Raw genomic sequence first — 24667 nt, forward strand, 5'->3', positions numbered from 1 at the left:
AACTACAGCTACTGTATGATCCGGCAATGTCACTTCTGGGATTAAAAGGGGCTTAAGCATGAAGTGCCTGGGACTGGAATACAAAGTCCTCAGAATCTGAAGCAGCACCAGTGACTGTCTTCTCTCTCCTCTCATAACTCGTTGTCCCTGTGTGTACTGTGGGACTGCTCCATTCTCCTCCTTGCAGACCAGCTCCTCTGTGACTCATAGTTTCTGCTCACAAAAGTGCCAGTTTGCACAAGATTTTAAGGTGGCTTCATCTCTACTCTGCCTTATGTACTTTCAGCTTCCATTTCCGTTGACTGGATGCCACCTTCTGTTTCTTGGTTCACATCCCTGTGAGACAGAATCTGACTGGCTCAGATCATCTCTAGGCACTGGGCCTGTGGAACGGCTGCCTTCAGGTCACGTGATTAAACCTAAGCCAGGCAGTTGTCCACGGAAGGGTGGACTCACATCACATCACGTAGAAGCTGATTGCTTAAGACTCCCCAGTCAGAAGGGAAGGGGCACAGGACCTGAGGTTCATCTTCTAGTTCTTTTTAGTGAATAAATGTGCTACCAAAAGTCCTTAGACCACAGTAGTGGGATAGAAGCATTGGCCTTGGGATCAGGAGATGGTTACAAGTCCTGGTTCCAGCCCATTTCATCTTGATCTTCAGTGCATTTTCCTGGGCCCCCATTTTTACATTCCTAAGTGAGGGGTTGAACTTGAGCACAGTGTCTGTGATATTCTCTTGTGTTGCCCCAGCCACCCTTCCCAGGACCACCTGCTGCAAATGGCCAGATGAAGAAAACTGAGTCAAAACTGCCCAGAGGAGCAGATTCACGCAGAAAATCCAAAGCACTTAGGAAGTGGACATGAAGTCATTTCAATGTCTTATTAGGCTCCCAGCTTGACTTTCTTTAGCTCGAACATGATGAAGTCCGTTTGGGAAGATAACGCATTTAGGTTGAATGCTTTCCTTGGAGGGTAGAGGCTGAGAGGAGAGAAAGTCGTCAAGTAGGGCAGATCGCATTTTCCAGCGATGGCCACAGCAATATTCCCAACCCCACATGCTTTTTTAGAGCCTTCCCACTCCACAGCAAGAGTCTGTGTCACTTCCCCCCTTGAACCTGAGAGAACATTTGCAACTGCCTTGAGCAATAGAATATCATGGAAATGGTGCTGTCTGACATCCCAAGCCAGTTCATAAAAATGCTGTGTACTTCCTTCCTCCTTGTCCTCTTAGGACGTTCAGTTTTGGACACGGCTGCCATGCTGTGAGGAAGCCGGAGCCTGTGGAGATGAACCACGCTCCCCAGCCCCACAGCTTTGGCTGGGTTCCCAGCCTAAAACCCGTACCAACCAGCCGGCCATGTGAATGAGCCATCTTGAGCTCCCCGTTGAGCTGCTTCACCTGATACTACTCAGACCACAGAATACTCGTTCCGGCCACGGCCTGCCCACATTGCAGATTTGTGAGCAAAATAACTGACTGTGGTTGTTTTAGGCCACTCAGTTTGGGGGTGTTTTGTTAGATGGCCAAAGATAGCAGCTACGGCATTGACTAAACAAACACTCTCGTGAATTTTCCTACTTCTGGGAGTGAGCAGGGGAAAAGGCCAAGGAGAGAGAGAGGAGGACAGAAAATGGGCAAGCGGAGTTCATGGACTGCAAAGGGAAGAGTATATCCCAATCCTGAAATAACCGTTGACTGAGAACTTGCTTGCTGTGCGCTGGACTCTGGCCTAAGGGCTTCAGTCTAACCCCTTACCTCTTCCTGAGCGACGGGGACCATTGTCGCCCTCTGACGCTTAGGAACCGATGCCTAGAGAACTGAAGTCTCTCCCCCAAGGTCACAGAACCAGTAGCTTTGAGAGCTCACATTTGCCCCAGGTCTGTCTTCTCGGTCACTGCATAATACAAAATCAAGCCCCTCCTTGATCAGTGGCCTACCCTTAACACATGTATAACCATTCGAGCAGGGAATGTTTTGAGTCCCCATTATGATTCATTATGAATTTAATAGTTCTAATGTATGTTCAGTGCTTACCACGTGTCAATCACTATTCTAAGTACCTTACTGACACATTTCATTGAATCCTCACGGTAACCCTCATTTTTTCAGATGAAGGACCCGAGGCTCTAAGAGGTTAAACCACTTGCTCAAAGTCACACAGGTAGTAAATGGCAGATGGATGAAATGATTTGGCACCAATGAGTCTGACACCAATTCCCTATCTCTAAACCACTCCTACTTCCTAATTTTATGAGTAAAGTCAGGAAGTAGAAGGAAGGAATGGAGGGAAGAGGGAGAGAGTTGGAAATGGGAGGGAAGGGGAAAAACTAAGGCAAGATACAAGGGAAGGAAAGAAGGAGAGACATCGCAGGTGAGTTTTGTTGATACCTGAACCGGCCATTTCAAATGGAGACATCCTTGGTCGGGGAGAGGTGTACAAATTGTCAAGTCATTGTGATGTAGACACCAAGTCTGGGGGTGTGGGAGGGGAACACTGGCAGGACAGCCATACAGCCTGCCCTCCACAGAGCTGTTCTTCTTCCAATAACATTGTAGAAATATATTGGGTGAAGGAGGAGAGTGCATTGGAGTGAAATACTGTGTAATTCATTTGTCTTCTTGACTGAGGACATCTCAATATAATTTAGCAGTAGGAAAGGTTTAAGTGAGTTTTGTAGTTCTTTTCATGTGTCTTTAAAAGGCAGGTTTCCACTTTGCCAATGGGGTCTTTTTCATCATTGCCTGAACCATAAGTGCAGATCATGCTCTAGAAAAACGAGAGTTCAAAGGAAAACCAACAAGCCAGAATTTTCACAATCAAAAGCTACCTGCCCCAAAGCAAAGACAATGCAAAATGTGACCTAGAATGTAAATTTTTTCTCTTTACCCAATGCAGTATGAGCATGAACACACACACACACACACACACACACACACACACACACAGTCTAACACATGTTGTCACGAGCGCCTGGAAGGGCAGTCACTACATTTCAGTCTTGGGGAAAGTCAAGGGGACATTAACCCCTCGGCAGGGCCCTATGTCCCTGCATGGTACTCGTGACGCGAGTGGGGAACAAAGTCGTGACACATAGGTTCAGATAGAGTGAGTGACACAGCTTTATTTGGGAGCCAATGTCCCTCCAGAGGCCAGTGCTCTGGTAAGCACAGAAGGTTATACAGAATAAAATAGAATTTAATAAGGAACCAAGTCTAAGTGTCAATCGGGATGGAGAAGGTTCCTGGTCTGGGAGAGACGACTAGGCCCACGGGTCTAAGCGAGCTGGTCTTCCAGAACTTTGGAGGGTCCCGGAGTATCACGGCTTGCACCTCGCAGGGGACTCTGTCTGATCGCCCAGACGGACGTCCCGGAGGATCCTTCTGGAGTGTCTCGCTCAGAGCCTCGCAGAGGGTCTTAGCCAAGCGCCCAGTCGGACCCTTCACGGCACTGCTCTGGAGCTCTGCTTTTATCCTCTTTGCCTAGGACTTGTTTACCTCTTAGGTGATCAACAGAAGTGGTTTTAGTGAACGTGTTTACCACTCAATTTTGTTATGCTCAGTTATACACATACTATAAACATGTTTGCTTTCATGTATATGCTCTACACATAAACATGTTTACTTTCACTTTACTCTTATCAGTCTCACACATATGTGGCCACATTCCTGTCCCTGCTAGTAAACAACTTGTTTTGCAAACCTCAATCCAACATATGTAATACATTTTATATGTTCTCCACACATGTGAACACAGCCACACGTGTAATCCCAGTACATAGTCACTCGTGCATACGTACACGCCCAGAGATACATATGCATAGTTATGCACATGGACAGACAGACACACACACCACTATGGTTCCCTGAACACTGGGTTTTTCAGGCATCTCTGTTTCTAAAATTCTCTCAGGTTCTTGGCCCTGAGGCTCATCTGCCTGGGTTCAAATTCTGTTTCTGCCCTTTGCTGGCTGTGTATCCCTGGTCAAGTTACTTAACCTCTCTGTGTTTAGGTTTCCTCATAAATAAAATGCATATACTCATATGCCTAAATCATAGAGTTGCTTTGATGATTGAGTGATTGCATCTGTGCTGCTTAGAAAAGTGTCTAGTGGATGGTGGCGCCCCCCTACTAGTGATTACTGTTCTGTGAGTGGGGTCAATGCCACTATCATTATCATCACCAGTGTCATCATCAAAACCTTCCTTTCACTGAACCCTGGTGTGTTATGCCATGTGCCAAGGGGATTACTTGAATTACCTCATTTAATATTCAAAATAGCAGCACGAGGTAAGTGCTATTATTTTGATACATAAGGAAATTGAAGCCTGGAATTGCTCAATAACCTTGCCCAAGGTCACCTATCTGGTAAATGGCTAAACTGGGACTTGAACCTAGGTCTGTTTCGTTCCAAACCCTGGTTATGCACTGTATGTAACATATGATCTCAGCCATGGGCTACTTAATACAGGAAACTTCTCCTCTGCAAGGTTATAAGCTCCCCCCGGGACTGAACCTGTCTTGCTCATTGCTGTTTCTTGACACGTAGAACAGGACCCAACTCCAGGAAATCTGTCCTTTGAAAGAAAAATGAGTTCATTCACCTGCAAAATAGGGGTGATGATGTCCACCTTACAGAACTGCAAAAATTAAATAGGATAATGTCTGTGAAAGACCCTGGCGCATATCAGGAGCCCCATAAATGGCAACATGAGCATTTTTGTTGAGTTAAAGAATAAAAGGTGACCCGGAAGCCTAAATCTCCAGGGACTGGAAGAACAACCATGCCATCAATGGAACAAGGGAGGCAAATTGGGCTATTTTAAGGGAACACAAAAAAGTTGGTTCGATGTAAGTAGAACATGAGGTACCAGACATCTCCTATGTCTACGTGGAATGACTGAGCAGGCACTTGGGAATGGAGAGATGAAAGGCACATGACAGAAGTGGACTCTCCTTAGAGTTGATGGGTACATACCCTTAAGATGGCCCCCGTGACCCCCACCTCCTGGTATGCATGCCCTTGTGTAATCCCCTCCTTTTGAGTCTGGATGGAACTATTGATTTGGTTCTAATGTATAGCAAATGGCAGAAGTGATAGGATGTCACTTCTGAGATTAGGTTATAAAAAGGCTGTGGCTTCCATCGTGGGTGCTTTCTCTTGAATAACTTACACTTGGGGAAGCCAGCTGCTATGTTCTGATGTAGCTCTGTGATAAGGAATTGAGGTCTGCCAACAGCCACATGCATGAGCTTGGAAGTGTATTCTACCCCGGTCATGCCCCCGGAGATTGAGATGATCGCAGTCTTGGCCAACACCTTGATTGCAGCTTCATAAGGGACCTGGAGGCAGAATCACCTGCCAAGTCACTCCTGGATTCCTGACCAGAAGAACCTGGGAGACAGCAAATGTTTGTTTAGCTGCTAAGGTTGGGTGTTCTTGGTTATGTAGCAGTAGATAAGGAATATACCCAGGAAAAGTTGAGATCAGGAGGGCGAAGGCGTAGAGAGAGGAACCTGAAGTCAGAGCCTGGGGAAACGTGCCCATTGTTGAGGTAGGAAGAGCCAGAGGAACCAATGAAACAGAGAATAGAGAGTGAGAAAGAGAGAGAAACAGAGAGTGAGAACAAAAGCGAGAGCGAGAGCAAGAGAAAGAATGAATCATTGGGACCCTGGGGCCTAGAAGAAAGCATACGAGAACATCAAAGAGAGGAGGAAATGAATCAGTCATATTTCATACAACAGATGGAGTTGGACTGAGAAATATGGGTCTGTAGGGTAGGCTAATAATTTTGTATCCTTCAAACTGATGTTCTTTAAATATTTGCTTGGCATTAATTTGGAGGAGAGCCTGAGCCCTGCATGGGGCAAAGGCCTCTCCTCTACTGACCCCAAAATTAGCTCTGACTCCAGGTGTACATTCCATATTCAGCAAAACAAACGCCCTGCAGATAAAGTGACCAACCCTCATACTCGGAGGGCACTCGGAGGACAATTGTTACTGAGGCATGCTTCCTGGGGACATCTCATAGTCCTTTCCCGAGGAGTAACTTATCAAAGTTCACTTTCCCACTGCTCAAGGTACTATCTCTCTGAGAGGACTTCTGAAAGGTAAACACATTTTTCTTCATTTGTTACGTTTCCAGTGATGTTTTAGACTCCCATACAGACTCGAGCCGTGGACAGCCTATTGATCGGGTTCAGGTTACCCTGCCAATTGATCAGGTCCAGGAAGAGGGAGCATGGGGAGAAGCTATTCGATTGGCGATTTTTGATAACTTCGGCAGAGCATTTCAATGGGTAGGAGGGGGACGATGCCAGATGACGCGCAGAGTAAATGTATGCTGAGGGTGTGCAATCAGTAAGTGTGAGGAAGTGCTTTTGAGGAGTTTGATCGATTGAGGAGAGAGCAGGGCAAAGGGAAATGGCTCTCATGTTTCTTTAATTATAGGGAGGATCTGAAAATGCTGCTCATCAGGGGGAAAGGGTTCATTAGACAGGGAGACTTTCTTTGTGGAAAGAGAAGGAGCCACTGAGGGGCAAAGAATGTCAAGAGAAGACAGGAGTGAGAAGGACCAAGCGTGGCTGAGAGCTTGGGCTTTGGAGTTGGACGTACTTGGATTTGAATCCTGGTTCTACCTCTTTCTAGCTGTGCATCCTTGGACAAGCTGCTTAACCTTTCTGGGCCTTGGTCTCAACTCTAAAATGGGGATAACAATGTTTACCTCACAAAGCTGTTCTAAGGGCTAAATAAGATAACGTTTATAGACTGATTAGCAGAGTGCCTAGCACTTAGTAATATTCAGTAAATGCTGCTAAAGTGAGAATCACGATCAGAGGTGAGGCTGGGGAAGATCTGGTGAGGAGCAGAGGCCCGGTGCTGGATACGTTTTACTCCTGGGAAGTTTAAGAACTTCTGGCCAGTGAAATTTGAGGGAAATTCTCCTGTTGAACACATTAAAATTCTTTATTATTTTCAGTTGGGCATTCTGTTCATTGTAGTCACAAGCACTGGAATTGATAAAGTGTCCTTGAAAGAGGGCACAGCATTTGCAAAAATAAAGAGGCTGGAGAGGGCATGGTCAGGGGACTAGAAACAGTTTGGCTGCGGGATAGGTGGAAGGTAGAAAAGAGAATTCTGAGAAGTACAGAAGAAACACAACCGTGGAAGTGAGAAAGAGCTCAGTGTAAATGGAATATTTAATATTATAAGGTTAAATTCCTTGATGCTGTAGTACAAAGCAAAGGGAGTGAAATAGTGAAAGACAAGGGCAGAGTGGGGGACCCCTGAATGATTTTAAATATCAGGGACTTTATAAGCATTAAGAATCAGAGGAGGTGATGCGGTAAGGCTGACCTTTTACCACTTCCATACTTTGTGTCTAAATTGCTCTTCTAATCCTTGTTTTTCCTTTGGGATTAAATTCTTACTTATCCTGGTTGAAAAAGCTGCTCGTTCCTCTCACTCAGTCTAGATTGCAGATTTCTGGATAAATGGGGGCGCTGGTTTTATTATGAGGACAGACTAGAACATGTGTTAATCTTCAGCGATGTGATATTGCTCGTGCACTTTCATTTACCAGCCTTATTAAATCTAATTAGTTTCTCTGCTGCTACGAGACTGAGGGCATTCTCTAAGTGAAAATATGTAGCCTGAGTCAGATGTAGCAAAGGACCTTGTCCAGGGTTTTCTGTAACCCTTTTCAGAGGTTCTTAGCATTTGGACGGAAGCTTGACACTCCCTGTTCATTGTCAATTGTTTGCAGGACAATAGACTTTTCAGAAGTTGGAGAATTGTTCTCAAATTAAGTTCGCGAACTCATCCTAGAAAAAGTGCTCCATACCTCATTGCTGAATATCACTACGGTCACCTTCGAAGTACTCCCCTTGGGAAGCTATGCACTGATGCCAGTGCCTCATCTATCCTTCAAAGCAATTTTGGAAGTCTTTTTCTGGAATGGTCATCAGAGCTGTTGTCGTGTTACCCTTGATGTCCTGAATGTCATCAAAATGCCTTCCTTTCAATATTTCCTTTATCTTCGGGTAAAGAAAGAAGTCATTGGGGGCCAGATCAGGTGAGTAGGGAGGGTGTTCCAATAGTTATTTGTTCACTGGCTAAAAACCCTCACAGACAGTGCTGTGTTAGCTGGTGCATTGTCTTGATGCAAGAGCCATGAATTGGTGGCAAAAAGTTCAGGTCGTCTAACTTTTTCATGCAGCCTTTTCAGCACTTCCAAATCGTAAACCCAGTGAACTGTCTGTCCAGTTGGTACAAATTCATAATGAATAATCCCTCTGACATCAAACAAGTTTAGCAACGTCGTTGCAACAAGTTCGCGAACTTAACTGTCAGACCTTGTATGTCTACAATTTAGTCATTTGGCAGTTGAGGAAACTGAGTCCCAGCAAGGGGAAACAACTTGCCCAGGGTTACATAGCAAATCAGGGACAGGTGGAACTGGATCACAGGTCCTCTGACTCCCAGTCTATTGCCTTTATGGCTTTGCCAAGGTGAACAGCGACCGTGGACTTCTGAATGATATCAGGGCATGAACATACTCATCAAGGGAGTGTCCAATTAAGACATCAGGCTGCGTGCAGATACTTCTTTCCCCTTAACACTAGTCTATCCCCACCCTCTAGTCAGCGTCTCAGCCTCTTCCTCAATGATCAAAGGTTGTCAACATCCAACCGTGTTAAGGAAATATACCACAAACTGACTGCAAGGTAAACCTGCAGATCTTGCCTCAGATGTGGGATTTCATGAAGCTGTTGAAAGTGATGCTAGTGAACTGGTTGAATCTCACGCGCAGCCCTTGACAACCGAGCAGCTGGCAGAGTTAGGCAATTCAAGAGGAGAGAAATCCACGGCGAGTAGCAGATGATTAAGAGATTTGCGGGAAAATTGATGACGCTCCTCCCAGTGAACTTGCTGTAGAAGTCAGATCGGTGGAGAAGCATGTGTACATTACTCTGGGATATAATTTGGTTAGAAGAAGGATGCTCTGTACCACATAAATCAATACTACCGCCTCGGTTCTAAGAATAAGAGCGCAGAGTTATAGAGCTCCTTAATTATAACCTAAATTTGTATTCATATGAGATAGAAACATATTTTCATAATTTGAAGCTTGATTTTAAAGATAAAGTCTCAATCAAACCCTTTTTCCCACTGTTTTTATCATAAACTTGACCACAGTGATTTAATTAATTAATTTATGTTTAACACCACAAAGTGGAGGGAAGATGGTTCTGGTGCTTTGGCCCAATAATTCCAGAGTGACGCCTCCGTAATTCTGCATTTTCAAGATTGCCAAGTTGCAAGATGGCGGTCGTTGTTCCAGCCTTCTCATCTGCACTCAGTTCAAAAAGTAAGTAGCAAGTGGGCTCGGCTAGTCTTATCTGACTCTTTATCAAGTCAGAGAATCCAAGCCTTTCCCAGAAACGTCATTGACAGACATCTCCTTATATGTCATAGGCCATAACTCCTCTATCTTCAAAGGAATCTGTCAATTGAGTATTTGGCTTTCCAGCCCGCAAGTAGTGGGAGGTGGCAAGCGATAAAGGTATTGTGAATGGCCAATGCCACCACAATGTTTCAAGTGGCCGTAAAAAGGCCTCTGGTATTAATTTTCTGTGACAGGAAGACTCACCAAGACTCACCTGTACCTGGAAATTTATCTTCAAGTCTCAAGAAGCTCCCAGAAATCAGACCTTGGCACATATTTAGCAGGATCTGAAACTGAACTGGAAATTGTTTTGGGCACTGTCAACGTGACATGACTTCGGCTTTTAGAAACAACAACCACACTGTGCAACCGGTTTACTTTCCACGTGTAGTATTTCATTTGATTCTTATAACAACTCCCGTGAGGTACATGAAGGAGGCATTGTTAGAGTTTATATATCACAGATGAGAAAACTGAACCTCAGAGAGACTAAGCAACCTGTCCAAGGTAACCCAGTTGGAAAGTGGCAAAGTTGGGATTTGAATCTTGGTTTGTCTGACTCGAGGTTTCTTGCTTTCTCCATTATGCTGTAATGCCACATATCAGCATTTCCCAAAGCATGTCCCATAGAAATAGAGCGAAGGCATTCCAAAAGAAGTGAGGGATAATATGTTCAAATATATTTGAGACCTTCTGTGATAAACAGAATTAGACAAAAGCTTCTCTGATATCACATTGTAAATTCTCTAAGAGAGAGCTATGAGGTGCAGGCTTTCCACAATTACTTGGCTATGGAAACTTTTTATTTTTTACTTATTTTTTTTAAAAGATTTTATTGGGGAAGGGGAACAGGACTTTATTGGGGAACAGTGTGTACTTCTAGGACTTTTTCCAAGTCAAGTTGTTGTCCTTTCAATCTTAGTTGTGGAGGGTGCAGCTTAGCCCCAGGTCCAGTTGCCGTTATTAGTTGCAGGGGGTGCTGCCCACCATCCCTTGCAGGAGTTGAGGAATTGAACTGGCAGCATTGTGGTTGAGAGCCCACTGGCCCATGTGGGAATTGAACTGGCAGCCTTCGGCATTAGGAGCACAGAGCTCCAACCGCCTGAGCCACCGGGCCGGCCCAGAACCTTTTTAAATACAACACCCCATGAGATTATCTGTTCATTTGTTCATTTTTCAAAAATTGTTGAGCTCTGGTCATGTTGTAGTATCATTCCAGTTCTGGGGAAATATTAGTGATCCAGACAGATCTGGTCCCTGCCCTCACAGAGCTACCAGTCCAGCTTACAGACTACATCTCCAAATGCTCTCTGTGGAAATCTGTGATACTGGGTTGGATTCACCTATTCCCAGAAAGCAAGTATCTCAAAGGCAGCCAGTGACCAGATTCTAATCCCGGTCTTGCATGGTAGCCTTGACTCAACTTGATTTATTACCTGAAGTCTGCCTGTTGGCTTTCCAGGAATAATAGAGTACATTCTCTACCTTTCCTGCCCCACTGGGAAGGAGAGATAGGTGAGTTAACAGAGGCAGAATGTTCTAGAAAGGAGAGAAATGGGAGGGGAAGAATGGTTGACCAGATGTCCTGGTGATGCTTCTGTCCCACAGGTTCCCTAAGATCCTCAACTGTCATTACGGGATTGGCTGTTCTCTCCTCTCTCGTCATTGCGCCGACCCCCTCCCCTATTGCTTCCCTTCTCTCTTGTTGCTTTGAGTTGCTTGTTTTCACTGATGGCAGCTGACCTCTCCATTTTCAATGAGTTTCTGGGGTGAGCGACTGGCTATAAAATATTAAATCCTAGTAAATATTAATGCCCCATCACTGTCACATTAATTCAGCCTTGCGAATTGAGAGGTCAGAATTGGGCTGATGAGTGGGGCTACTCTGTTTACCCATGACTACCATTGCTGCCACCCCCATCAGGCCGACCACTGCCACTGCCACAATTGCCGCCACCAGCAACTACATAAGGGCTTCTAGCAACCGAAAAACCATCCCTTTGGGAGCCTCAGGGACTTTTCATTCTACTTATTCTCTTCACCAACAACTTTCTAGGGCTCAGAAGGTGTACCCAGTGGGGCCATTAAATTTTAAAGAGCTGTGCTAAAAGGAGCATGCTGAGACATCCCTCCCCACCCCCCCGAGACAAATTCTAATCTGGATGGTGAACCATGTTACTTCTCTCTACTCCATCCTTATTTTATTTCTCATCATTGTTAATATGTTCCATAGAATCATCATAATAATGATGTGATGAATTGGTGAACTTAAAAACTATTTTCCTTAAGTTCAGAGAAGTTGCTGCATTTCCAGCTGCTTTTATTTCTAGAGATGGAGACTTTGTTGAGTGGGTAATGTAGATGCACAGCAAGTAGGTACCCATTGTTCCAGGGGAAGAACATAGAGGACATATTTGGGGATAAATAAAGGTTTTTCCTCCCTCTATTCCTTGTTATATGGACCTTGATGACTTATGGGGAGGAGTTGGATAAATTTGCATATGAACCTCAGAGATTCTTGGGAGAAAAAGAGATTGAGGTTCTAACCCCTATCTTGTGGAGTTTAATATTCTTAGAATATCTTTGATGGACTAGGGAAACCTTGACTAAAGTCTGCTGATTGGAGCAGAGCTCTGGGAGCTTTAAGGGGAACTCATTACGAGGCTGGAATGGTGATTTGGTTCTATATCAAGGCCCAGATCTTCTTAGGAAATGTCGTAGTGTGTGGATTATGTTGTCATGCCTTCTGGCAGAGCTGTCTTGGCACTCTGGGTGTGCTGCAGGACTTATTGCTGTGTGTTTTTGTATGTGTGTGTGTGTTGAAAGAAATTTGGTAATTAATATCCTTTAACATGTATCTATGTATGCAAAATATCCTCCAACACGTATACCCATGTGTACACGTGTTGCCTTATGATATAATTCTAGAGGTGGACATGCTAGGTTAAAGGATGTATCAGTCAGCATAGGTAGGATATGCTGCAGTAACACACAACTCGAAACACCGTAAAACAACAAAGGGTTATTTCCCACTGAGTTAGGCTTATGTCTTCTCCCTCTGGGACCAAGGCTGATGGAGCTGCCACCATTTCAAACATTGCTGGTCACCATGGAAGAAGAAAAGAGTTTTCTAGGTGTTGATGCAGTGCTCTGGCCTGGAAGTGGTACTCACCACTTCCTCTTCTAACTCATTAGCCGGAACCAGTCACCTGGATAATAACTAGGTGGATAATAACTAGAAAGCCACACAGTTTAATTCTACCATGTGTCTGGAAGGTGGGGAGACAGAAACATTGTGAACAGCATTAGTGACTATTTCAAGTGGTGTAAACATTTTTAAAGCTTCTGATCATGTTGCCAGGTTATTCTCCAGAATGGTTGTAACAGTTTACACAGGATTGTTTTAATAATTATGCCATGCTCCTCTACATGGATGTACCACAGGCTATTTTATCAATTCCCTGCCAATCAGCACTTATAATTTTTTCTATTACAGTGATGTGATGAACGTTGTTGTACATACATATATTTGTCCCCTTATTTCTTTAGCATAAGTTCATAGAAATTGGACTGTTGAATCCAAGTGTATGAACACTCTTAATTGTTTCTCCTATCAAATTGCCTTCTCCAAAATGTTGTAACTTTATATCCCTGCCATCAGAAAAGAAGAGTGCCTGTTTCATGGACTTGGAAAAAGCGATAGTAATAGCTGTGAATGTTTTCTAAATTTCTTGATTCCAGTTGCCAAGTCCAGATGCTTCTGACCTTAGGTGGTCAGAGGTTGAGTTCAGACACTTGGATTTGCATCAGGTGAGAAATAAGAGGGGGAGGGAGAGACGGAGAGAGAGTTTATCTGCAACAGCCATTTCCAGGCTGGACAGGTATTGAGTGTTCTAAGTTGCTTTTGTCTTAACTGAGAGTGTCTGCCTGCTAGGTTTACCTTGAAACCTTGTCTCAAATCAGCCAAGCTAATGGATGAGGCTTAGCAGATGATAGAAAAATGAACAGGGCCCTAGTTGGACACACTGCATCAGCAGACTTCTCAGTTTTCTCTGTGGCCATGGCCAAGATGGCCCCACCTTGCTGATCACAGCGTAAGAGGAGAGGGCAACTGGTAAATTGAAGCCATTAACGGAGTGACTGGGGAAGGACAGACGAAGGAGAGAGTGAGAATAAAGACTTTAGGATGCAGTGTCTGACAATGGATTTATGGCTCTGGGGAAAGTTAAAGAGCTACATGCATCTAGAGGGGTCAAGATTTTGCTACCTAAGACAATAGTGAAAATATAATGTGTGTGTGTGTGTGTGTGAGTGTGTGTGGGGGGGGTGGGTAGGGGAGGCACACAGGCGGGCTCTGCCTTAAAGATTCATGGAATATTTGGGAGAAGATGAATTCCTAGATTATAATGTCACTTTGTTTCTCGTGTGTGTGTGCGTGTGTGTTTTCTGTTTCCATACTAATGATATTTGCTAAGGAGGCAAGAAGAGAAAGCATTGACTATTTTAAGTAGAGGTTGCATAAAGCATTCCTTCTAAGTTTTAGTATAGTCATGCGTGTGTTTGCATGTATGCATAAATATGCACACATATGTACACATACATCCTTTGTATTTCTCTCTAGTCCTGCATTAATTAGAATATTTTGGTGGCATAGAATAAACTTAACTCAAAGAGGCTTAAATACCAAGGATGTTTATTATCAGTAAGGAGACTACGTAATTTAGCATTCAAACCAGGAAACTTTTTTTTAGTGCAAATACTCAATCAGACGGTACTCTGGGACAAATGTAAACTGGAACCATTCAGTAAAACCAGGATTCTTATGGACTGAATGTTTGTGTCTCTCACCACCCCCAAAAAAAAAAATTATATGCTGAAATCTAATCCCCAGTGTGATGGTATTTGGAGTGGGACCTTTGGGAGGCGATTAGGTCATGAGGGTGGAGACCTCACAATGGGGTTAGTGCCCCTTATAAGAAGAGGCCAGAGAGCAAGCTAGCACTTTCTTTCCCACCATGAGAGGATACGTGAGAAGTCTGACCTTCTGCCATCTGGAAGAGGGCTCTCACCAGAACACGGCCACTCTGATCTCAGACTTCCAGCCTCCAGAACTGTGAGAAACACATTTGTATTATGTAAGCCACGCAGTCTATGACAATTTATTATAGCAGCCTGAGCTGACTAGGATGTATGACCACCAGAGTTATCCTGCATAGCAAGACATCTCTAGGCAGGGAAGCTCTAGAGGACCAAAGACATGGAGGCTCTCAGTCTTCAGTGGCTAGCTTTTGTCCTTACGTTTTTTTCCCCTTCGAGTTCAGAGATGTCTGCAACAGCTCAGATCAAGACATCAACATGCAGAGGGTAAGGGGGGTGGGAGGTGGGAGATGAAGGTAAGGGGGATCAAACATATGGTGATGGAAGGAGAACTGACTCTGGGTGGTGAACACACAGTGGGATTTATAGATGATGTAATACAGAATTGTATACCTGAAATCTATGTAATTTCACTAACAATTGTCACCCCAATAAATTAAAAAAAAAAAAGACATGAACATGATCAAAGGTACTGACTTTGTAAAAGCAAGAAATACATTTCCCAGAGCCCCCAGCAGACTTCCCATCATGTCCATTGGTCAGAGCTGTGTCAGGTGTCCATGTTTCAACCAATCACTGACAAGAGCAATGGAATTAGTGTGATTGGTTCTGAACAATTAAGAGTCATAACTCACCGACCCCTAGGGGACAAGAGAGTTACAGCTCCACTTCAAGCATTTGGCCGTCAGATGAGTGAATAAAATTGGATTCTGTTGGGAAGGAGGAAGGGGTGAATGGCTGTTGGGTAGGCAGTCAAAAGGGCTACCACTCACCCACTCTGGCCGGCTCGCCCATCTGGAATCAGTTGAGAAGCCAAGGAGGAAAGCAGACAGAGTTAATCAATGAAATGCACAAGCCATTTGCACATACCCAAGGCTGGACAGTGTCTGTGCGTGTAATGACTTAATGTTACAAAGACCCATCCAATCTTTTATCTCCCTGGATCCCCACAACAAGCGTGTAAGATTGGCAGCACAGGTGTTAGGGTCCCCATTTCTCAGCAGCATCAGGGTCCAGAGGCTGAGTGCCAATGGTTGTACCAAGTGGAGGAAAACTAGGGCTCAGAGTGGTTAGGAATTTGCTATTAAATCCCAAAGCTACTAAATGTCCAAGAAAGGATTAGAATTCAGTTCTATCTGATCTCAGTGTCCAATATTGAGCTATGCTATGCTGACCTCAAAAGTCAAAACTTTTTTCTTTGGTGGGAGGTGAAGGGTATCAGAAGTAAAGGACAAGCAGCATTTATAATTAGGTTGGCAAGATAAGATTGGTTGGCGTTGTGAGCCATACCTGGAACTCTGTATTTTTTCTCTTCCACGTGTGACAGGATATTGGAATATAAGTGCCAGAGAATGATCTTGTTAGAGAGACAACTTGAATCTATTTTAACTTTTTTTTTTTTAAAGGACTAAAGACTATAGAAGGCAGGAAGGAAGGGAGAAAATCATTGTCAAACTTTAGTATTTTTTAAAACTGTTGTTAATAATTTTTAACCACAGTGGGGATACTTTGCCCACATCTCATTATCAATTTCCATACATTAGAGTGTGCCAACCTACTTTGTTCTGAACTGGGGAGTAGAAGGAAGGGAGTGAAGTGGAGAAAACCTCAATTCCTTAAAAAATACCCACCTTAGGTAGTACGTATGGAGGACTCACAGTCAATTACCCTCCACCATCCCTTTTTCTCTTCTTCCATGGCCCATCTCCTCCCATTTCTCTTCTTCCAATTAAACCTACTGGGGACCCATTTCTAACAAGGGGCTGTGTGTGAGTGCTTCCTGATGATTTCATTTTCAACATATTATGAGTGAGGAGGCAGCTGGGAGCAGAGCAGCTCAAATGCGAGCAGTCCTGGATAATTAGGTTCCCAGCTGCCTTCTTCTTCCAGCCGCCACTCCACCAGTCTGCTGCCCTGTCACGCCCTCTGTTGGCTTTCATTCTGCGGGTTGTCTTTGTTAATTTGCAGATCTCACTCAGAACGATACCATAACCTACACTTATTTAAAGGCTTCTCTGCTGGGACTGATAATGTCAGAAATAATTAGCAAAGTTTTCCTCCCCTAGGGGGATCCCCTCAATGGGTGACCTTGTAGTGGTCCGGAAGGGTGGACACTGCCAAAGGGACATTTGTCAATGTGTGGGGGGGGATATTTTTGGCTGACAGGATGACTGAAGGAGGGGTCATCAGCACCTAGTTGAGGGGGGCAAAAATGCTAAACTTCTTGCCAAGTCAGTCCTGCACAATAAAGAATTCTTCTCCTCAAGAGGCGGACACCCACTGAAAAACACTGCAAAGTGCAGAGAGCAGGAGGGGTCTTTAGCTTCAGTTGCTCCCCTTTCAGAGGTGTCCAATCTAGATATGGAGATGGGAGAAAGGGGGTTCTGCTCTCTGTCTGAAGGTATTTGGGGTACTCCTGGCTCATTCTGTTTCATCTCTGGGCCTCTGGGGACCTCACACAATGCCAGGCACGAAGTAGACCCTGTGATGCAACATTGATATGAGTTGTTCACGCCGTATTCTAACCACAGATGGGATCCTCGCTTCCGTAAAATGTTAATTGAACATCTACTGTATCATCAGGGTCCAGTGAGGAAGACAGAAACCATGCTAGGTATTTTAACAGAGAGAGTTTAGCATAAGGAATTGATGTTCAGGTTATGGAAAATGGAAAAGCAAGAGCAGAACAATGAGATAGCCCAGATGTAATAACTGAGGGAGGCAGATTCTGCCCCTGTAGCTGGGAGAATGAAGGGAGGACCACATGCTTATCAAAGCCTAGAATCTGGGAGCAGGGGCCCATGGATCTAGGGCTTAGCCCTCTGATAAGGGTACACCTCTGGTTTGTGCTAGCACCTGTGAAAGAGTACAACAGGCTGATTCTGGGGTTGCTGAAAACAACTGGAGACTGGACCCACTTGCCAAAGTAGTGGCTGGGGGTGGTGGAGGTGGTGGGGTGGAGGTAGGTTTAGGGATTGGGGAGGTAGGAAGGCCTTGTTTTGCTGGGGACATGCTTAAAGGGATAGGATTCCAGCTGGAAGAAGGAACAAGTCCCTCCTCCCTCCTCCAGCCTTCAGGTCTCCCCCCATGGACAGAACCATAGAGAAGTCTAGCTGGCAAAGGAGAAATGTAGTTTCCAGTCCTGGCACCAGCAGCACAAAACAGTCATGAAGGGTGGAGTTAGAGCTGGGAGGCAAGAGCTGAAGAGTAGCAAAGCTTTTATGTACCAGATTTCATGTTAGATCTTAGAAACCCAGAGATGAGCAAGATGGATACAGTCCAGGTTCTCAGAGTTTGCAGTCTAGTCCAGAGCTCACAGCCTGGGGACGTTCTGTGAATAATGGCAGACACAGTGATTAATGATCACACTATGCATTTTAAAGGACAGAACACAAGGAGAGCGCCTAATCTGGGGCGTGATCTTGTTTGGGGCTACGACATTTCTCCTGAGGAAGAGACATTTAAGATGTAGCCTGAAAGATGATGAGGAGGACTTAGCAAAGGTAAAGGGAGAGGCAGAGGAACGAGCAAGTGCAAAGGCTGGGCGGTGGGGACCTTGGAGCATTTGGGGAGCTGAAAGGAGTGGAGTGACGGGAGAGGCCCCTGCCTGTTGTTCAGGGTTCCAGTCACGCCTCTTCTCAAGGTCTCCCTTTCAGCTCCAGGACAGACACCGAGCTCTTTTCCCTGAACTCAAACCTGACCTCCTCCAGCCCTTAGTTCTGTATCATTTCGTGCTGCCTCCTGGGTGGCCGTCTTCTGCTCCAGGGTTCCTGTGTTGGTAAGTAACTTTCTGTGTGTAACTCACCACTCCTCCCAACACGCCTTCTCTCTGCTGAAGTCAGAGCAGTTCTTCAATACGTGATTGATTTTACCTCACTTGTAATAAAAGTCACACACTAAACTACCCTTGAAACCTCATTTCTCATCTCTCAAATTGAAAGATATGTAAAAAATGGCAGACAGCACCCAGGGAGGGTACAAATGTGAAGAAGCAGGCAGTCTTAGACAGTGGTCTGGGGGGCGCATTCACACAAGCTTTATAGGGAGGGATTTGACAAAATGCATCAAATGACTTATCGGTATGCACAGCCCTAGACACTGCAGTTTCACTTCTAGGAATATATTCTAAGGAAATCATCACAAATGCGCTTAGAAATACAGTTCTGAAGATGTTCATAGCAGCATGTTTTAGTAAGACTGCACTAGCGAAGGGTTTAAAAATTGGAACTGGCCATACAAAATGTGGAATACATACCTAATGACTTTTGTTGGAGCCTTCCAAATGATGTGATAGAAGAACATGGCATGTATATGTATATGACATGTACATGTGTATGGTACATAGCATGTATATGACATGTATACATACACAGAGACATGCACACAACATGCATATGCACACACATGCACGTGCTATGAACGGTAATATGTATACGGTGTGCATAGGGGTATGACATGTATATGCATGTGTATGTGTATACCTATATGTGTATATGTATGTGTATGTGTATATGTGTGTGTAGGTGTGTGTATGTATATGTATGTGTATGTGTATATGTGTAGCACCTGGGAGGTAAATGCCAGAGTAATGAAGGTAAATATTTCTTTTTTTAATAGATTTTTATTAAAAATATAGCTAACATATAATATTATATGAATTTCAGGGGTACGCCATAGTTGTTCAACATTTATATATATAAAGAAGTGATCACCATGATAAGCCCAGCACCCATCTGACACCGTCCTGTGCTGTCACGATAATATTGCCTATATTCCCTGTGCTGCATGTTACATCTCCAGGACTTATTTGTTTTATGCCTGGAAATTTGAACCTCTTATTGCCCTTCATCTTTCCAATTACAGTTGACATTCAATATTATTTTATATTAATTTCAGGTGTACAGCATAGTGGTTAGACATTTACAAAATTTAAGAAGTGATCCCCCTGACTACTCTGGTACCCACCTGGCACGCTATATAGTCATTACCATATTATTGACTATATTCCCTATGCTTTACTTTACATCCCCGTGACTATTTTGTAACTACCGATTTGTACTTCTTCATCTCTTCACCTTTTTCACCCTGCCCCTGAAACTCCCTCCCACCTCTCACCCCAACAAATCTAGTACCCATCTGACACCATATGTACTTATTACAATATTATTGACGGTGTTCCATATGCTGTACTCTAATCCCCATGACTACTTTGTGGGAACCAATTTGAGCTTTTGAATCCCTTCTCCCTTCTTCACATGCACGCTCAACCTCCCTCCTATCTGGCTACCCTCAAAGTGTTTTCTCTATCTATGAGTTTATTTCTGCTTTGTTTGTTTATTTTGTTCTTTAGATTCCACATATAAGGGAAATCACATTGCATCTGTCTTTGTCTGACATACTCCCTTCAGCACAATACCCTCTAGGTCCATCCACACGGCCGCAGATCGCATTGTGTATATGTACCACCTCCCCTTTATCCATTCTTTTATCAATGGGCACCCAGGTTGCCTCCACATCTTAGCCGTTGTAAACAGCGCTGCAATGAACATATGGGTGCACACATTCCCTCGAAGTAGTGTTTTGAAACCCAAAACGGTTTCTTTGGATAAATACCCAGAAGTGAAATTACTAGGTCCTTCTTTGTCTCTTGTTATAGCCTTTGTTTTAAAGGCTATTTTTGTCTGGTATTCTGGTATAAGTATGGCTACTTCAGCTTTTTTCTGTTTGTTTCCATTTTTATGAAATATCTTTTTCCATCTCTTTACTTTCCATCTGTGTGTGTTTCTTTCAATCTGAAGTGACTCTCTTGAAGACAGCATATGTAAGGGTTTTGGTTTTTTATCCATTCATCTTTCCTATGTCTTTTGATTGGAGCATTTTATCCATTTGCATCAAAAGTAATTGTTGATAGATATGTAACTACTGCCATTTTATTATTCATAATTTTGATCTCCCCACCCCCCATCTTAAAGAAGTCCCTCTAACATTCCTTGTAATACTGGTTTGGTGGTGATGAACTCCTTTAGCTTTTTCTTGTCTGGCAAGCACTTTATCTGTCCTTTGATTTTACATGATAGCCTTGCTGGGTAGAGTACATTTGGTTGTAGGTCCTTGCTTTTCACCACGTTGAATATTTTGTGCCAATCCCTTCTGGCCTGCAAAGTTTCTGTTGAGAAATCAGCTGACAATCTTATGGAAGCTCCCTAATAAGTTACTGGCTTTTTAACTTTTGCTACTTTTAGGATTCTATCTTTGCCTTTAACCTTTGCTATTTTAATTCTAATGTGTCTTGATGTGGACCTGTTTGGGTTCATCTTGTTTGGGACTCTCTGCACTTCCTGGGCTTCTGTATCTATTTCTTTTGCCAGGTTAGGAAAGTTTTCAGTCATTATCTCTTCAGTAAGTTCTCAATCCCTTGCTTTCTGTCTTCTCCTTCTGGTACCCCTATGATGTGAATGTGTTATGTTTAATGTTGTCCCAGAGGTCTCTTAAACTATCCTCATGGGGGAGGGGGGGTGTTTTTCTTTTTCCTGCTCTAATTCGGTGTTTTCTGCTATCTTGTCTTCCGAATCACTGATTTGATCCTCTGTTTCATCTAGTCTGCTGGTGATTCCTTCTAGTGTATTCTTCATTTCAGTTATTGTATTCTTCACTTCTGACTGGTTCTTTTTTTATGGTTTCTATGTTCTTTTTTATGCTTGTTATCTCTCTATTGAATTTCTCACTAAATTCCTTGAGCATTCTTATAACCAGTGTTTTGAACTCGGTCTCTGATAGGTTGTTTGCCTCCATTTCATTTAGTTCTTTTTCTGGAGTTTTTTCCTGTTCTTTTATTTGGGATGTATTTCTTTGTTTCCTCATTTTGGCTACCACTCTGTGTTTCTTTCGATGTATGAGGTAGATCTTCTATGTCTCCCATTGTTGGCCAGGTGGTCTTATGTAGTAGTTGCCCTGTGGAGCCCTGGCACAGTCTCCCTGGTCACCTGCACTGGGTGCTCCAGGAGTGTCCCTTTTGTGTGGGCTGTGTGTGCCCTCCTGTTATAGTTGAGCCTCGATTGCTACTGGCATGTCACTGGGTGGGATTGACCCTCAGGCTGAATGGCTGTGGGGCTTGGCCACATCCATAGCTTATGGGTTGCTGTCGGGGGGGCTTACCTCATTGAGAGGGATTCACCCCCAGCAGGCTCTGATGCCTGTTGAGACTGCTTTTTATGTGTACCACTTGTGGGGCTAATTGAGAGGTGCTCTCCTGCCGTCTGGAGCCAACCTCCAGGTTTGTTGGTTCTGGGGCCTCTTGGGAGGTGCTCTAGTGAAGGCCCACGTTGCCCACTGCCTGTGACCATCTGGAGACTACCTGGTAGGAGCTACAAAGTGGCCTGTGGTTTTTCGCTGCCTGTGCCAAAGCCGGAGGCACATGGGAGAGTCCACCCTGTGAACCGAGGATATCCATCACCAGTGCCAGGTTTGGGGTAGCTCCACAAAAAGCCAGGACACACTGAGTCCTGCTGCCACCTGCCAGATCCCTTATAATTCAGCCACTGATAAAGCCTCATACCGTATGCAAGTTGGATGAGGCAGGGTGTTAGGGAGTCACTACAGTGGGAAGTACTGTGTTCATCAGGTTAATGCAGACTCTGGTTTGGTGCCGGTGCTGAGCCTGGAGCTACTCAGCAAAAGTCTCAGAGCACACTGAGGCCAGTTGTCACCTGCCTGGGGTCCATGGACTCCGGTATACTTCTTTAAAAAAAATTTTTTTTTTTTAATTATTGGGAAACAGTGTGTTTTTCCAGGATGTTGTTTTTTCAATCTAGTTGTGGGGCAGGGCGGCGCAGCTCAGCTCCAAGTCAAGTCATTTTCAATCTAGTTGTAGAAGGCACATCTCACCGGCCCATGTGGGAATCAAACCGGCAACGCTGTTGTTAAGAGCTCGTGCTCTAACCAGCTGAACCATCTGGCCACCCCGCTCCGATATTTTTCCAAGAAAGAGTGCAATGTGGCTGCTCACGAAGAAAGTGCCTCAAACAATGGGGGAGTTGGGTGGGGTGGAGTCTCAGTGAGTCAGCAGGTGGAGCCCTGGAGCTCACCAGGCCAGTCAGATTCAGATTTGGCCATAGGCGTAGGGGGAAAGCTCAACACATTAAACATGGTGGCCGGCTGCACAGGACGAGGAACGCTCACAGTGAAACTGAGCCCGTCTTCCAGCCCTGGCCTTAAAGCCACACACCTCAGTCTGCTCCCCGTATGCCTCTGATGCCTTCTGGGTCACCATCCCTCCACCAGAGCCCAAGGGGAGTGCCTGCACACAAGTGAGTCTGTGCGCGGGCTGTTTAAAAGGACATCTGGGTTTCCTGCAGCCTTCTCTCCCACCCAGATGGTTGAAATTCCCACTGTTTTTCACAGCCAGATGTTGTGGGGCTTCCTGTTCCTGACACCAGTGCTCTGGGCTGGGGAGCTTGGAATGGGGCTGGAGTCTTCGCTCCTCCAGGGGGAACCTCCAAGACCGAGGTAACCCTCCCAATTTTCGTCTGCTACACGGAGGTTTGGGACCTGTTTCGCATCTCTGCCCTTCCTACCAGTCTCATTGTGGCTTCTTTATATCCTTAATTACAAAATTCTGTTCAGCCAGGCTTCAGGTGGTTCTCCAGGTTGATTGTCCTATAATTAGTTGTAATTTTAATGTGTTCACGGAAGGAAGCAGACACAGTATTTATCTACTCTGCCTTCTTGGATCTCCTAGCTGAATATTTCTTGATGATGGGATTAAGGGTGGTCTTTCCTTCTGTGTTTTGTTTATTTGCATTTTATTTTTTTCAGTTTCACACCAGGTATATATATTGAGTAAGAAGAAAAAAAATAGTATATTATTTTAACAAAATAAGTGTTTGAGGGAATGAAGCAAACAAGCCAACCATGTCCCCATTTCGCTTGGGGCCACATTCCCCGGGGTTCAGTTTGGCTTAGGATTCCATCCTGGTTTCATTCATGAGAATTAGTTCAGCAGCCATGGGAGGTGGGCAATCATCATCCGCAGGCACACAGTAGGTTTTCTGCTTTCCTCACAGTGACTCATGTCTGGGGTTTCTGTCCTAAGCTGGGTGCGTCCTCATCTACTTTGTCTCCTTTTAATTAGCCATCCCTGAAGCTTGTACTGACCACTCCTCGATGTCCCTGAATTGCTAGGAGTCTGGGGAGCACAGAACTTTCCAAATCTTTGAGACACGCATGGGGTCTTCACCCTGTATCTCTAAGTTGTATAGTTGATAGGAACTGAAAATCCTTGATCAATTTATTGCCAACCTACTCTGTGCCAGGACCTGTGTGGGGCCCTGGGGTACAAACATGGACCCTGCCCTCTGGGAACTAATAGACTTCATATTGGTCACCCTGAGGCTCTAAGATCTTGAGGGAAAGAAAGGGTCAGATGTCCTCCCTGCTGTCTCCTCAGTTTCTAGAACAGAGCTTACCACTTAGTAGGGGCTCACAAATATTTTGAATAAAACAATGGGGACCAAAGACAGAGGAAGGGACATAGGAGGAGAGCTAAGAACATCAGAAGAGTGAATCTTCTGAATTCTGTTTCAACAGAGGGTGCCTGGCAAGGGTTCACTGCAGTGCATTCTCTGTGATACGCTTCCTCACACGTGGCCTCACCCCCAGTGGACAGCCTCAAACTCTGGACAGCTCCGTACTAGGACCAGTTTCGGCTAGACAGGAAAACCAGTCAAGACCAGTTTCTGCTCCCAGAGGAGAGATTAGTGATTCCCCAAAACTTCAGACAGACCTGAGCCCACCTTCTCCTTCCCCAACTTGTCAGTTTTGCTTCTCTGGAGAACACATTGAGTTTCTGGAGTCTGTTCCCTTGTGCACAGGGAGGGATCTACCTCCCTCCATGGGCTGCTGTGGGGTTGAATTTAACATCGTGGACGTGGATGAGGCCGGAAGCTCCCACCTTCCTGGGGTTCTTTGACCTCTGAAATATCCAAGTTCATGTGTCATCCTAGACTCAATTCAGATCAGGCCTTGGCTGCCACTGCCCTAGGAAAAAAGGACTTCCGTGACATCTGTAGCTTTGGAAGTCCAAATGGCCGAGGTCTTGACAGGAACAAGAGTTTAAGATGATT

This window comes from Rhinolophus ferrumequinum, chromosome 25 (genome assembly GCF_004115265.2).
Source record: "Rhinolophus ferrumequinum isolate MPI-CBG mRhiFer1 chromosome 25, mRhiFer1_v1.p, whole genome shotgun sequence".
Lineage (NCBI taxonomy): Eukaryota > Metazoa > Chordata > Mammalia > Chiroptera > Rhinolophidae > Rhinolophus > Rhinolophus ferrumequinum.